Below are 12,085 nucleotides of genomic sequence, written 5' to 3'. Positions count from 1 at the left end.
AAAACAATACGACAAGCAGCGATGCAGACGATGCGAGTTCACTGAGAAAATGTTTCCTGCCAGTGTGTGCCGTGTGACAGTATGGATGAGGCTTCAGATTGAGAGATTCTGCAGTAATACAGAGAACATCAAAAACTTCGGACATATACTGCGCTGTCTGGAAATATTGCGCCGTCTGTGAACAGTATTGACGATATCCTTGACTTGCCTCTCGCGTGTTACACAGCCCAGGCAGGTTAGCTTCTTTTGTTGCGTGACAAATGAGTTAAAAACCAGACAAAAGAGTATTATTATTAGAGTGGATCGAAATGCACAAAGCATTGCCGGTATTGTGGGATGTTAGGACAGTCGGGTACAAAAACAGAATTGCTAAGAATGATGAATCGCATGATTTGTTACTCAGAAAATATAGGGAACATACACGAAGAACGATTTTTTTAAAAATAATTAGTACAAAGTTATGAATAAGAATATATACACATACTGATCTCCGTGTAAACCTTATTTACCCGAATATAATCCATTAGGGCACGTGTTATGGCACGACACGTTTTCATAATTAATGTGTCTCAAATACGATACCTTGAAACTGCACTAGTAAATTTCAAGTCTTCAAAAGAATTGCCAGTAGCAAGGTACCCTAGCGTAATACATAAGCGCTGACTAGGGATGTTGATTAAATATCGGAAATCGATGCTTAAAAAATGCCTCTGAGCCCTATGGGACTTAACATATGAGGTCATTAGTCCCCTAGAACTTAGAACTAGTTAAACCTAACTAACCTAAGGACATCACACACATCCATGCCCGAGGCAGGATCCGAACCTGCGACCGTAGCGGCCACGCGGTTCCAGACTGCAGCGCCTAGAACCGCACGGCCACTTCGGCCGGCTTAGAATTTAGAAAAAAGGACGTAGCTGGTGGAATACTTAACTTTAATCCATTAATGGTGAACGTCGGTCTGGATGGTACATAATTCACAATATCAATAGAAACTGATAATGGCGCCTTGCTAGGTCGTAGCAAATGACGTAGCTGAAGGCTATGCTAAACTATCGTCTCGGCAAAAGAGAGCGTATTTTGTCAGTGAACCATCGCTAGCAAAGTCAGTTGTACAACTGGGGCGAGTGCTAGGAAGTCTCTCTAGACCTGCCGTGTGGCGGCGCTCGGTCTGCAATCACTGATAGTGGCGACACGCGGTTCCGAAGTATACTTACGGACCGCGGCCAATTTAAAGGCTACCACCTAGCAAGTGTGGTGTCTGGCGGTGACACCACATTCCTCCCCCGCAAATCGGCGTACGGTTGTGGCATAAGGCTTCCGCCCGCCGTGGGGAGGACCCCATGTTGACGTATGCGACGAGGTGGGGAGCCTAACAACAGGCGAGGCTGTGCCACCCGCACCCTGCCATTCGGACCGCGGGCAGCTAGGAGACGCCTGAAAACCTGCTCCAGGGTGCACGTCAACATTCTGTGTATGCGCCCGCAGAGAGACAGGAGGGGCCGAAGGGTCGACCTCCATCGGGCCGGGGCAGCCGACGGGCGAAGACGACATACGGTCCGGAGCGGGCAAGAGTTCCATGTCGGAGGACAACTGGTCACGGGAAGCGATCGGCGGCGCGTGACCCAGGGAGGCGCCCGGCGGTTGCAGCGACGCGTCCACTGCGCTCAGTCCGGAACCGCGCGACTGCTACGGTCGCAGGTTCGAACCCTGCCTCGGGCATGGATGTGTGTGATGTCCTTAGGTTAGTTAGGTTTAAGTAGTTCTAAGTTCTAGGGGACTGATGACCACAGATGTTAAGTCCCATAGTGCTCAGAGCCATTTGAACCATTTGAAATAAATCGAAACCAAACAAGTTCACTGCAGAAGAAGAACGAAGGACGTAAAATGACACAAGTTTTGTTTGCCCCTTGTATGTCGCAAGAAGGCTGCACTGTCCTAACACAGGGTTCGTTTGACCTGAATAGCTAGTTAACTTAACATTTGCGGCACGCAACGGAGGTGTGCCCAACTGTTTGTACGTGTCTTGATTGATCAGTGAAACTGCAGCTCCGGTATAGAGCTGGAATGGTATCACTTTGCCATTAATGTCCAAGTCTACAAAAAGTTTATTGTCCTGCTGACGACAAGAGCGACTGTCTCGTGTAACGTGAACTGACACTGGTACATAATCACTTGCGACTTGACGGGATTTCCGGCGATGTCGACGCACACTATTTGTGGGACGAACACAGTCACTGTTAGAGAGAGTAGCACTGGGCGGAGTGGAATGAACTACATGAATTTCCATGGGCGAAGTTTCACGAGCCTGATTATCCTTGGGTCGAATCCGGCGCGAAGCAAAGGGCCTGGAATGGTTGTGAGTTGCTGATCTGAGCTTTTTCTGGCAAACACTCTGAACATGTCGTTTTTTATTACAGAAGAGGCAAATAGCCTGGCGTGACGGGCAATTCTCACGCGAATGTCTAGTAGCGCACCGCGGGCATGATTTTAGCACTGCATTTGCGTGCCTGCACGGCACACTGGCACACGTGGCTGTGAGCCGGGCGGCAGCGGCGCGGCCGGGCACGAGGGTTGTTTACTGCTCCGTGCACCTCGCCCAGTGGGCCGGTTAACGTGACACATGGCTGGTGAAGTTTCAAATGATTCCTGAGCAAAGCCAAGTGTATCCTGCCGATCCAATATGTCCATCACTTGTTGAAGGGAGGGATTGACTAGTTTCAAAATCTGTTCCCTTGTACGAACATCAGAAACGTTCTGTGCAATTGCATCACGTACCATAGTATCTGAATAAGGGAGTCCACATTGACACTCAAAAGCACAATCCCTAGTAAGGCCTTGCAAGGTTGCAACCCACTCCCGATTAGTCTGACCTGCCGTACGTTTTGTACGAAAGAAGATATACCGTTTGGCAACTACATTGACTGATTCTTTGAAATATGCACCTAACGCAGACAAAATTTCGACATAGGACAGAGTTGCTACGTCACGTCGGGGAAATAATTTGACTATCACACGGTACGTGGTCACCCCTACTGAGGACAATGAAAAAGGCTGCCGCTCGTTACCTTGAATTCTGTAGGCGGCGAGATGGAATCCAAATTGGCGTGACTACTCTGTCCAGCTTTCCAGTGCAGCATCAAAAGGACGAAAAGTTGGTGCAACTGCGTGTTGTGGCTGCGTTAGCAGTGGAGCGGCGGCTGCCGCATCGTTTTGCATTGCACGTTGACCCTGGACGAGCTGTCCAAGGGCATACAGTAATGCCTGCATCTGCTGATTCTGTAAATTCGGACAGTACATCTGGAGATGGTGGCGAAGCCATTACACAAGTAAATCAGGGCAGTATAGTTAAGAACGCGGTATGGCCTCGTCGCCAATGTTGTGGTTGGCAGGAGAGCCAACACCGTGTTACTAGAGGAGGCCGAAAGGCACGCGTTTTAGCTCACGCAGGCTGGTGTGAGGTCTGGAACAGGGCAAGGAAATTAGAATTTAGAAAAACGGATGTAGCTGGTGAAATACTTAACTTTAATCCATTAATGGTGAACGTCAGTCTGGACGGTACATAATTCACAATATCAACAATAACTGATAATGGCGCCTTGCTAGGTCGTAGCAAATGACGTAGCTGAACGCTATGCTAACTATCGTCTCGGCAAATGAGAGCGTATTTTGTCAGTGAACCATCGCTAGCAAAGTCGGTTGTACAACTGAGGCGAGTGCTAGGAAGTCTCTCTAGACCTGCCGTGTGGCGGCGCTCGGTCTGCAATCACTGATAGTGGTGACACGCGGGTCCGACGTATACTAACGGACCGCAGCCGATTTAAAGGCTACCACCTAGCAAGTGTGGTGTCTGGCGGTGACACCACACACTCATGCTCATAAGTTAAGGATACTGCTGATACATGGCGAAACAACGCTCTGGTGGGCGGTTTGCGGGTTTAAATCACCTCGGAGTATGACCATGCAGTACATTTGATCTCCGGTCGTCGCACGGTGGCGCCAGCAGCAGTCCACATACGCAGGGGTGTGTTGGTGCATGTGAGAGTACAGTGCAGCAAGTAAGTGTGCAGAAGTTTTCAGAAGTGCTAATGGTGACGGTGTATCGAAAATGGCTCAAAGAACTCATATTGATGACGTTATGAGGGGTAGAATACTAGGGCGACTGGAGGCTGGTCAAATACAGTAGGTCATAGCATAGTGCGATCTCATGATTATGGCAACGATTCCAACAAACAGGAAACGTGTCCAGGCGCTACAATACGGGACGTCCACAGTGTACAACACCACAATAAGACCGATATCACACCATCAGTGCCCGCAGATGGCTACGCAGTACTGCAGATAGCCTTGCTCGGACCTTACCGCAGCCACTGGAACTGTTGTCTCCAGACACACAGCCTACAGATATGGTTTATTCGCCCGGAGACCTGCAAGGTGCATTCCACTGACCCCTGGTCACAGGAGAGCCCGTAAAGCCTGGTGTCAAGAACACAGTACATGGTCATTGGAATAGTGGTCCCAGGTTATGTTCACGGACGAGTCCAGGTACAGTCTGAACAGTGGATCTCACCTTCCTCCTGATGGATGATAACGCACGGCCCCATCGAGGACCTTGAAACAGAAGATATCAGGCGAATGGAGTGGCCTGCCTGTTCTCCAGACCTAAACCCCATCGAGCACGTCTGGGATGCTCTCGGTAGACATATCGCTTCACGTCTTCAACCCCCTACGACACTTCAGGAGCTCCGACAGGCACTGGTGCAAGAATGGGAAGCTATACCCCGGCAGCTGCTCAATCACCTGATCCAGAGTATGCCAACCCGTTGTGCGGCCTGTGTACGTGTGCATGGTGATCATATCCCATATTGATGTCGGGGTACATATGCAAGAAACAGTGGCGTTTTGTAGCACATGTGTTCCGGGACGGTTTTCTCAACTTATCACCAATAGCGTGGACTTCCAGATCTGTATCGTGTGTGTTCTCTATGTGCCTATGATGCTATTAGCGCCAGTTTTTTGTAGTGCCACGTTGTGTGGCACCACATTCTGCAGTTATCCTTAATTTATGAGCATGAGTGTATATAGCGAAATTTAATTCACCACCGATCGATGTACCGATATGGAAATGATAATATCGAGTGCCGATATTTTCGTTAAATATTTGACATTCCTCTTTAGAAATTGCAGTAGAACAAAATTTTACTTTCACTGTGTGAAGGAGTCTTACTACTTTTTGAGTTTTCATCGCGTCTTTCTCTTTGTGTGAAGCGAGTATAGGTGGTACAAACGAGAAGTCCTATTGTGCTGGGGGATGTGTGAATGTAATAACAAGATTTCCGATGTGAAGAAATAGCATAACAGCTGAGTTACAAAACAATTTTTGAGACAAATGTCATTTCTTCACATAGGCTTTCTCCAAAACCAGCTGCTGAAAATTATGAACAAAACTCTAAATGACAAGATTGGTGAAACTTCCTGGCAGATTAAAACTGTGTGCCGGACCGAGACTCGGACTCGGGACCTTTGCCTTTCGCGGGCAAGTGCTCTACCATCTGAGCTACCCAAGCACGACTCACGACCCGTCCTCACAGCTTCAATTCTGCCGAGTTCGTGTTTCGGTCCGGCACACAGTTTTAATCTGCCAGGAAGTTTCATATCAGCGCACACTCCGCTGCAGAGTGAAAATCTCATTCTGGACTAGATTGGTCTTTGCGGTGGGGCAGAGATGTGTGAGGGAAACGCTGATGTAATCGGCGCTACCAGTAGAAACTGCATCGTTTAAGTCAACAACGCAGTTTTCACACTTGGCGTTTCAGAAATGAACAAACGGAGAAATCAACATGAAGTGTTCCAGACAAATGCGATATCTGACCAAACCGAACGGCTGACCCATGGGACACCTTTTAATGTGGCACTTAAACATGCAGTTACCATTGTTAGCAAAGTAGTTATCGCCAAGCGTGAACGTGCATCGATTTCCTTTCAGTTTTTGCTATAAGGTGAATAAGTAGGTTGCTAGCTTGTTAACCTACAGAATATCTGATAATAAATCAATAATTAAATATACAGCTCCCAAACCGGTAGTATATTTACAATGTGCACCCGATATTTTTATAGCCCAGTACGTCGTAATTTTTCGCGTCGATATATCGATGTATTTTTTCGATATATCAAGGGCCGGTAATGACATTTTTCTCAATAACGATACATTAGATTTCCGATATTTTTAAAGATGTCAACAGTCCTAGCACTGACGCGGGCGGGCGAGGGACGGTGTTTATGTTCGGGGACGCCAACGCCAATGTATATGGAGGATCGTTTTTCAGCAATGTATCGAATGTTGGACCACCAACACACAAAGTGTTATGATAATGTTTTGTTTTCACTAACCTTATCTCTCTCAACAAGTTTTTGTATGAGATCGTCACTAGGGCTGCCATATCCAGCTGGGACCTCGTCGGGACACTTTGAGATTGAGGTGCAGAAATTAAGTAAAAAATTTATTTCATATACTTACTTTTTGTAATTATTAAAGCTTTCCCGGCGGGGCGTTGTCATGTTGATAAATCGGGTTTCTGCCGGTTATTCGCGGCTTTCCTGCACGATATTTCAACTGCGTGACTCGCGATCTTCTTCAGGTGCCGTCTAGTATCGTGCAGGCAAGCCGCGAATAACCGACAGAAACCCGTTTTATCAACATTACTTACTTTTTATTTATAACACAATTACACGAAACTTGCTGCAGCAGAACTAGTCGGTACGCCACATTTTCAAAGGATTTCACCGTTTTCAGCAAGTCTATTTTCGCTTTTACGCATTTATGAAACTCCATGTGAATCAGCTTGTAGCTAAACTGGCACTGTAAGATTGATTCCACAGTCCCTGGCAGCAGTCGATTTCTTTCATCAACCCATTGGACTGACATCAGCGAAAGTACTCATTCCACATGGCGTCGTGTGCGGGAATAGAAAATAAAATACTCGCATAATTTTAGCAGTTGGCATTTGCGTTCAGGATTTTAGGTTCCCTTCACAACGTAAATCCGTCTTTCTTCCAAAGAGAGTTTAGACTTCCGGTCTTCTGAGACCCGCGCAGTTTCTAAAAAGCTCTTCGGCTACAAATTATATTCCTGAAAACAATTGTCGCCTGAAATCTTCACACCATTTTCAGTCAGGTATATAATAGTCTTTTCTATCATCACCCAGTCTGGGGTTACAGATAGTCATCTAATCAAATACATGACATTTATTAAAAGTGATAGCCCGTTTCTCTGATCAAATGGTATGGTATAGAGAGCCATTGTCTCTTCCCCAGATTTGGAAATCAAATTATTTCTTGGTTAGGGTTCTCATTCTTTAATTTGTTCACATTCATCCTGGTTTGCATGGCAATAAAATTGGCAGTCTTCCATTCATTGAGACATCTAATTATCGAGACTTTATTCTTCTCCAGGCTTTTTATACTTTTTACAAACAGAGCCAAGTTTGGCTGCAGAAACATGAAGTAAATTTCACTGATCGGACTAATGAAAAAATCTGAAATTATTTTAGGCCGCCGTCTTCGGCTCAAAAAATTGTTTTAATGGAATCCAAAGCTTAATAATTCTCTCAACTGCGGGCAGAAGAATCTGATGATTGAAAATCAAAGTAGAAGAACTGCTTCTGCTTCTCCGTCCTTACCGTGTATGATGATAAATAAATATTTTCATGGCTATTATTTCAATGTCGACAGATAAGACTCTAGCAGTGCCTGATGTAGCATTGTGAAGAATATGGGCAGGGCATTTAATTCCTTCTACATTTTTTCCTATTTCTTCTTTAATTTGGTGAGAAACATTCCGCTGGCCGCGTCAATGAAGCCCCCCAAAGTTGGAATTGGTGTTGTCCCCACAAAATTAATTTATCTAAATGAATTTGTTATTGTCTTAAAGTGTCTAGACCAAACTCCGATGTTTCGTTATTCAGATAATCAAACTTCAGCAGCTTCTGATGGATTCCGTCTGTTTTAGTGAAGTATTAAACAACTAAAGACTACATCCTTTCAGCCTTATGGATTGATGCGTCAACGCCTATGTCGTAAAATGAAACTTCTTGCAATTGTTTTATGCATTCAGACACGGAGTGTGCTGTGAGAATACTTTTAACAATCGCTGTAGCTTAGGTCCTGGCTGTAGACTACTTTACGGTGCCATTGGAGTCAGGATACATTGCAGCATTCAGTCCAAGAGAACGGAAGGCCTGATGATGATTGACAACTTTAGAAGCTGTTGTTGTTTTTGCAGCAGCAACGAGCAGTTCTTCCTCGGCATCGTCTTTAATTATGAATGTAGAAATAAGTTTTGATGTCGGCGACACCATGAATCTGTTTGTGATGCCTCATATCTGCCTTACCTCCGTGAGTTACGGGGATGAAACAGCTACAAATCTCACACAGCGCTTCCTGGTCCGTACGTCCTTTCTTGCAAAAGACCACTCTTTTGTGTAATCACCCGAAAAGTGACACTTTCTGTTTCCATCCTCAAGCGTTTTCGTAAGGTATGATAAGATAAGTTTATTAGACAATAAACAATCGACAATAACACTTTAGTCATCGAAGTATACGTCACTATACACTTCACGCTCCACATACCCGCAGTAAACACTTCAGACGTTGATACCCAGCACTCGTTGTTCTTATTACGATTAGAAAGAAACGTCTTATCAGATCGCTGATCAAATGAGAACTGCCCGATTCTTCCGCGTGTCGCTCCTGAAATAGTTACAGCCCCATGCTATCGGAGAAGTCTGGTGCTTCCTCGAATAATGACGCTAGATGTAGAAGTTGCTTGCATCATCGATACAGGATACGCAATGTTGCAACGCCGTCTGTGAGATTAACTTGTCAATATAAACAGAGAAGGTCCATAACGCTGTCGGTCCCGATATACCGGGACGGATTGCAACCCTATCTTTGGCTCTACTGGAATAAATTTTTCATCCACCTTTCTATTCTGCTTGCAACAAAGTAGACAAATCACCATAGCAGCAGCATCTTTATCGTCCATCATTCCGAACAACAGTATTATTGCACAATATTATTGAGCAGTCTAGGGAGAACATCGGTAATATGGCACAATATCACTGTACAGTATTATTGACCGTCTAGGGGCCACTTTACACATGAAATACGACGGGACTTTAAATCACGTCAAGGAACCCACACTGTAGTCTGTGATATTTCTAGCACGTGGGTAATGGTTTTACTACAACACTCACGCTAATGAATTAAGGATAATTGCAGAATGTGGTGCCACACAACGTGGCATTACACAAAACTGGCGCTAATAGCATAGGCACATAGGGAACACACACGACACAGATCTGGAAGTCCACGGTATTGGTGATAAGTTGAGAAAACCGTCCCGAAACACATGTGCAACAAAAGGCCGCTATTTCCTGCGTATGTACCCCGACATCAATACGGGATATGGTCACCATGCACACGTACACAGGCCGGACAACGGGTTGGCATACTCTGGATCGGGTGGTCGAGCAGCTGCTGGGGTATAGCCTCCCATTCTTGCACCAGTGCCTGTCGGAGCTCCTGATGTGTAGCAGGGGTTTGAAGACGTGAAGCGATACGTCGACCGAGAGCATCCCAGACTTGTCTGGAGAACAGGCAGGCCACTCCATTCGCCTGATATCTTCTTTTTCAAGGTCCTCCTCCACGATGGCAGCTCGATGGGGCCGTGCGTTATCATCCATCAGGAGGAAGGTAGGACCCACTGCACCCCTGAAAAGGCGGACATACTGGTGCAAAGTGACGTCCCGATACACCTGACCTGTCACAGTTCCTCTGTCAAAGACATGCACCCCACACTATCAAACCACGACCTCCATACAGGTCCCTTTCAAGGACATTAAGGGATTGGTATCTGGTTCCTGGTTCACACCAGAAGAAAACCCGGCGAGAATCACTGTTCAGTCTACACCTGGACTCGTCCGTGAACATAACCTGGGACCACTATTCCAATGACCATGTACTGTGTTCTTGACACCAGGCTTACGGGCTCTCCTGTGATCAGGGGTCAGTGGAATGCCCCTTGCAGGTCTCCGGGCGAATAAACCATGTCTGTTCTGTCGTCTGTAGACTGTGAGTCTGGAGTCAACTGTTCCAGTGGCTGCGGTGAGGTACCGAGCAAGGCTACCTGGAGAACTCCGTGGCCGTAAGCGGACGCTCATGGTGAAATATCGGTCTTCTTGTGGTGTTTTACACTGTGGACGTCCCGTACTGTAGCGCCTGGAAACGTTTCCTGTCTGCTGGAATCGTTGCCATAATCTTGAGATTACACTTCGTGGCACACGGAGGGCCTGTGCTACATCATACTGTGTTTGACCAGCCTCCAGTCGCTCTAGTATTCTACCCCTCATAACGTCATCAATATGTGTTTTTGAGCCATTTTCAACACACAGTCACCATTAGCACGCCTGAAAACGTCTGCACACTTACTTGCTGCACCGTATTCTGACGTGCACCAACACACCTCTGCTGCCAGCGCCACCATGCGACGACCGCAGGTCGAACACACCACTTGGTCGTACCTCGAGGTGATTTAAATCCGCAAACCGCCCACCAGAGCGTTGTTTCACCATGTATCAGCAGTATCCTTAATTTATGAGTATGAGTGTACATCACTGCCGTGAATTCTGACATATCAATAACACGAACGTGAAGGGCATTGGACTGTATTTTTTCAGTAAAGAATTCAGCATAGCAAAGTGTAGTTTATGGGAAAACGCAGAAAAGCGAAAGTAAAGCTGATTGCTGCACAATAAATGAGGAAACACATATAAAGTTGGAACCACCGGCGATATTTCATGTCACTCACAGAAAATTCGCGAGGGCGACGATGCTGTAACGTGCAGGCTCCCATCCCAGCATTAACGCAAAAACACGTTAAGGATGGCCACCTTCCAAAATTGTCAATGGAAATTCAGGGATGCTTATGAGCAAACAGCAGCTGTTAATAATGGCCCAAACATCAGTGGTTACTCTTATTCGGTTAGTTCCTACATTGTTGAGTTTTTGTGTGTACCGATAGCTTGTCATGTGGAAAGTTATTTTCGAAGTATCTGTTTCAACTGCATGCTGCTCTGTTGTGGGAATGCACACAGAAACACTTGCCAAGTTTCTGAGGAACTCCACTCGCAAGTTATACTCTTTCCACTTGGCTAGTGTTTTTGTGTGCTCTTCCACATCAGAGACAACTGCGGAGCATCAGATGAGAACGGATACTCCGAATATAATTTCGTAGATTACAAGACTCTGGTATACAATAATATAAAAAGGGCACCCGCAAGGAGGGTGGAGGAGTTCGTCAGTGATGGCAGCTGGAGAGGGGGGCGAGGGCGGCAGCTTGTCTACGTGTATGATAAACGAACTCTAATCGCAGGGCTCGGATTTTTATTACTTGGAAAATTATCACTAAAATGACCTGAAAATACTAATATAATCATGTATAATGATACAAAAGATATGGAAAAAGAGTTATAAAATGAACTAGAGCAATGAAGAAATTTATTCTTAAGCTAAAGCTATAACACTGTAAGAAAAGTGCTAAAGTTAGGAGCTGTTTATATGTCTTGAGGTGCCGGCCTTTGTGGCCGAGCGATTCTAGGCGCTTCAGTCCGGAACCGCGCGACCGCTACGTTCGCAGTTTCGAATCCTGCCTCGGGCATGGGTGTGTGTGATGTCCTTAGGTTAGTTAGGTTTAAGCAGTTCTAAGTTCTGGGAGACTGATGACCTCAGATGTAAAGTCCCATAGTGCTCAGAGCCATTTTTGTCTTGAGGCAGCGTAACACAGCGCGCGCAAATACCCAGATTATATCTATCCTAATGAGAGCATTTAGTGACTACCAACAGATTTCTCACATACTTCAAAAGTTACGATACTTTTTCTCGCTGATACCCCCACAAAATAATGAAACAATTTTATCGCTTACTACGTTTTCGTCGTTCATGCAGCAAAACTGCTGCATCTCGTATGACATTTTAATTTATTATTTCTTTATTACCAACTCTATTTGCAACACATTTCGCATACCAC

The sequence above is a fragment of the Schistocerca piceifrons genome, chromosome 4 (assembly GCF_021461385.2).
Source record: "Schistocerca piceifrons isolate TAMUIC-IGC-003096 chromosome 4, iqSchPice1.1, whole genome shotgun sequence".
Taxonomy (NCBI): domain Eukaryota; kingdom Metazoa; phylum Arthropoda; class Insecta; order Orthoptera; family Acrididae; genus Schistocerca; species Schistocerca piceifrons.
The sequence above is the reverse complement of the archived record's forward strand: the minus strand, read 5'-3'. Positions refer to the sequence as shown.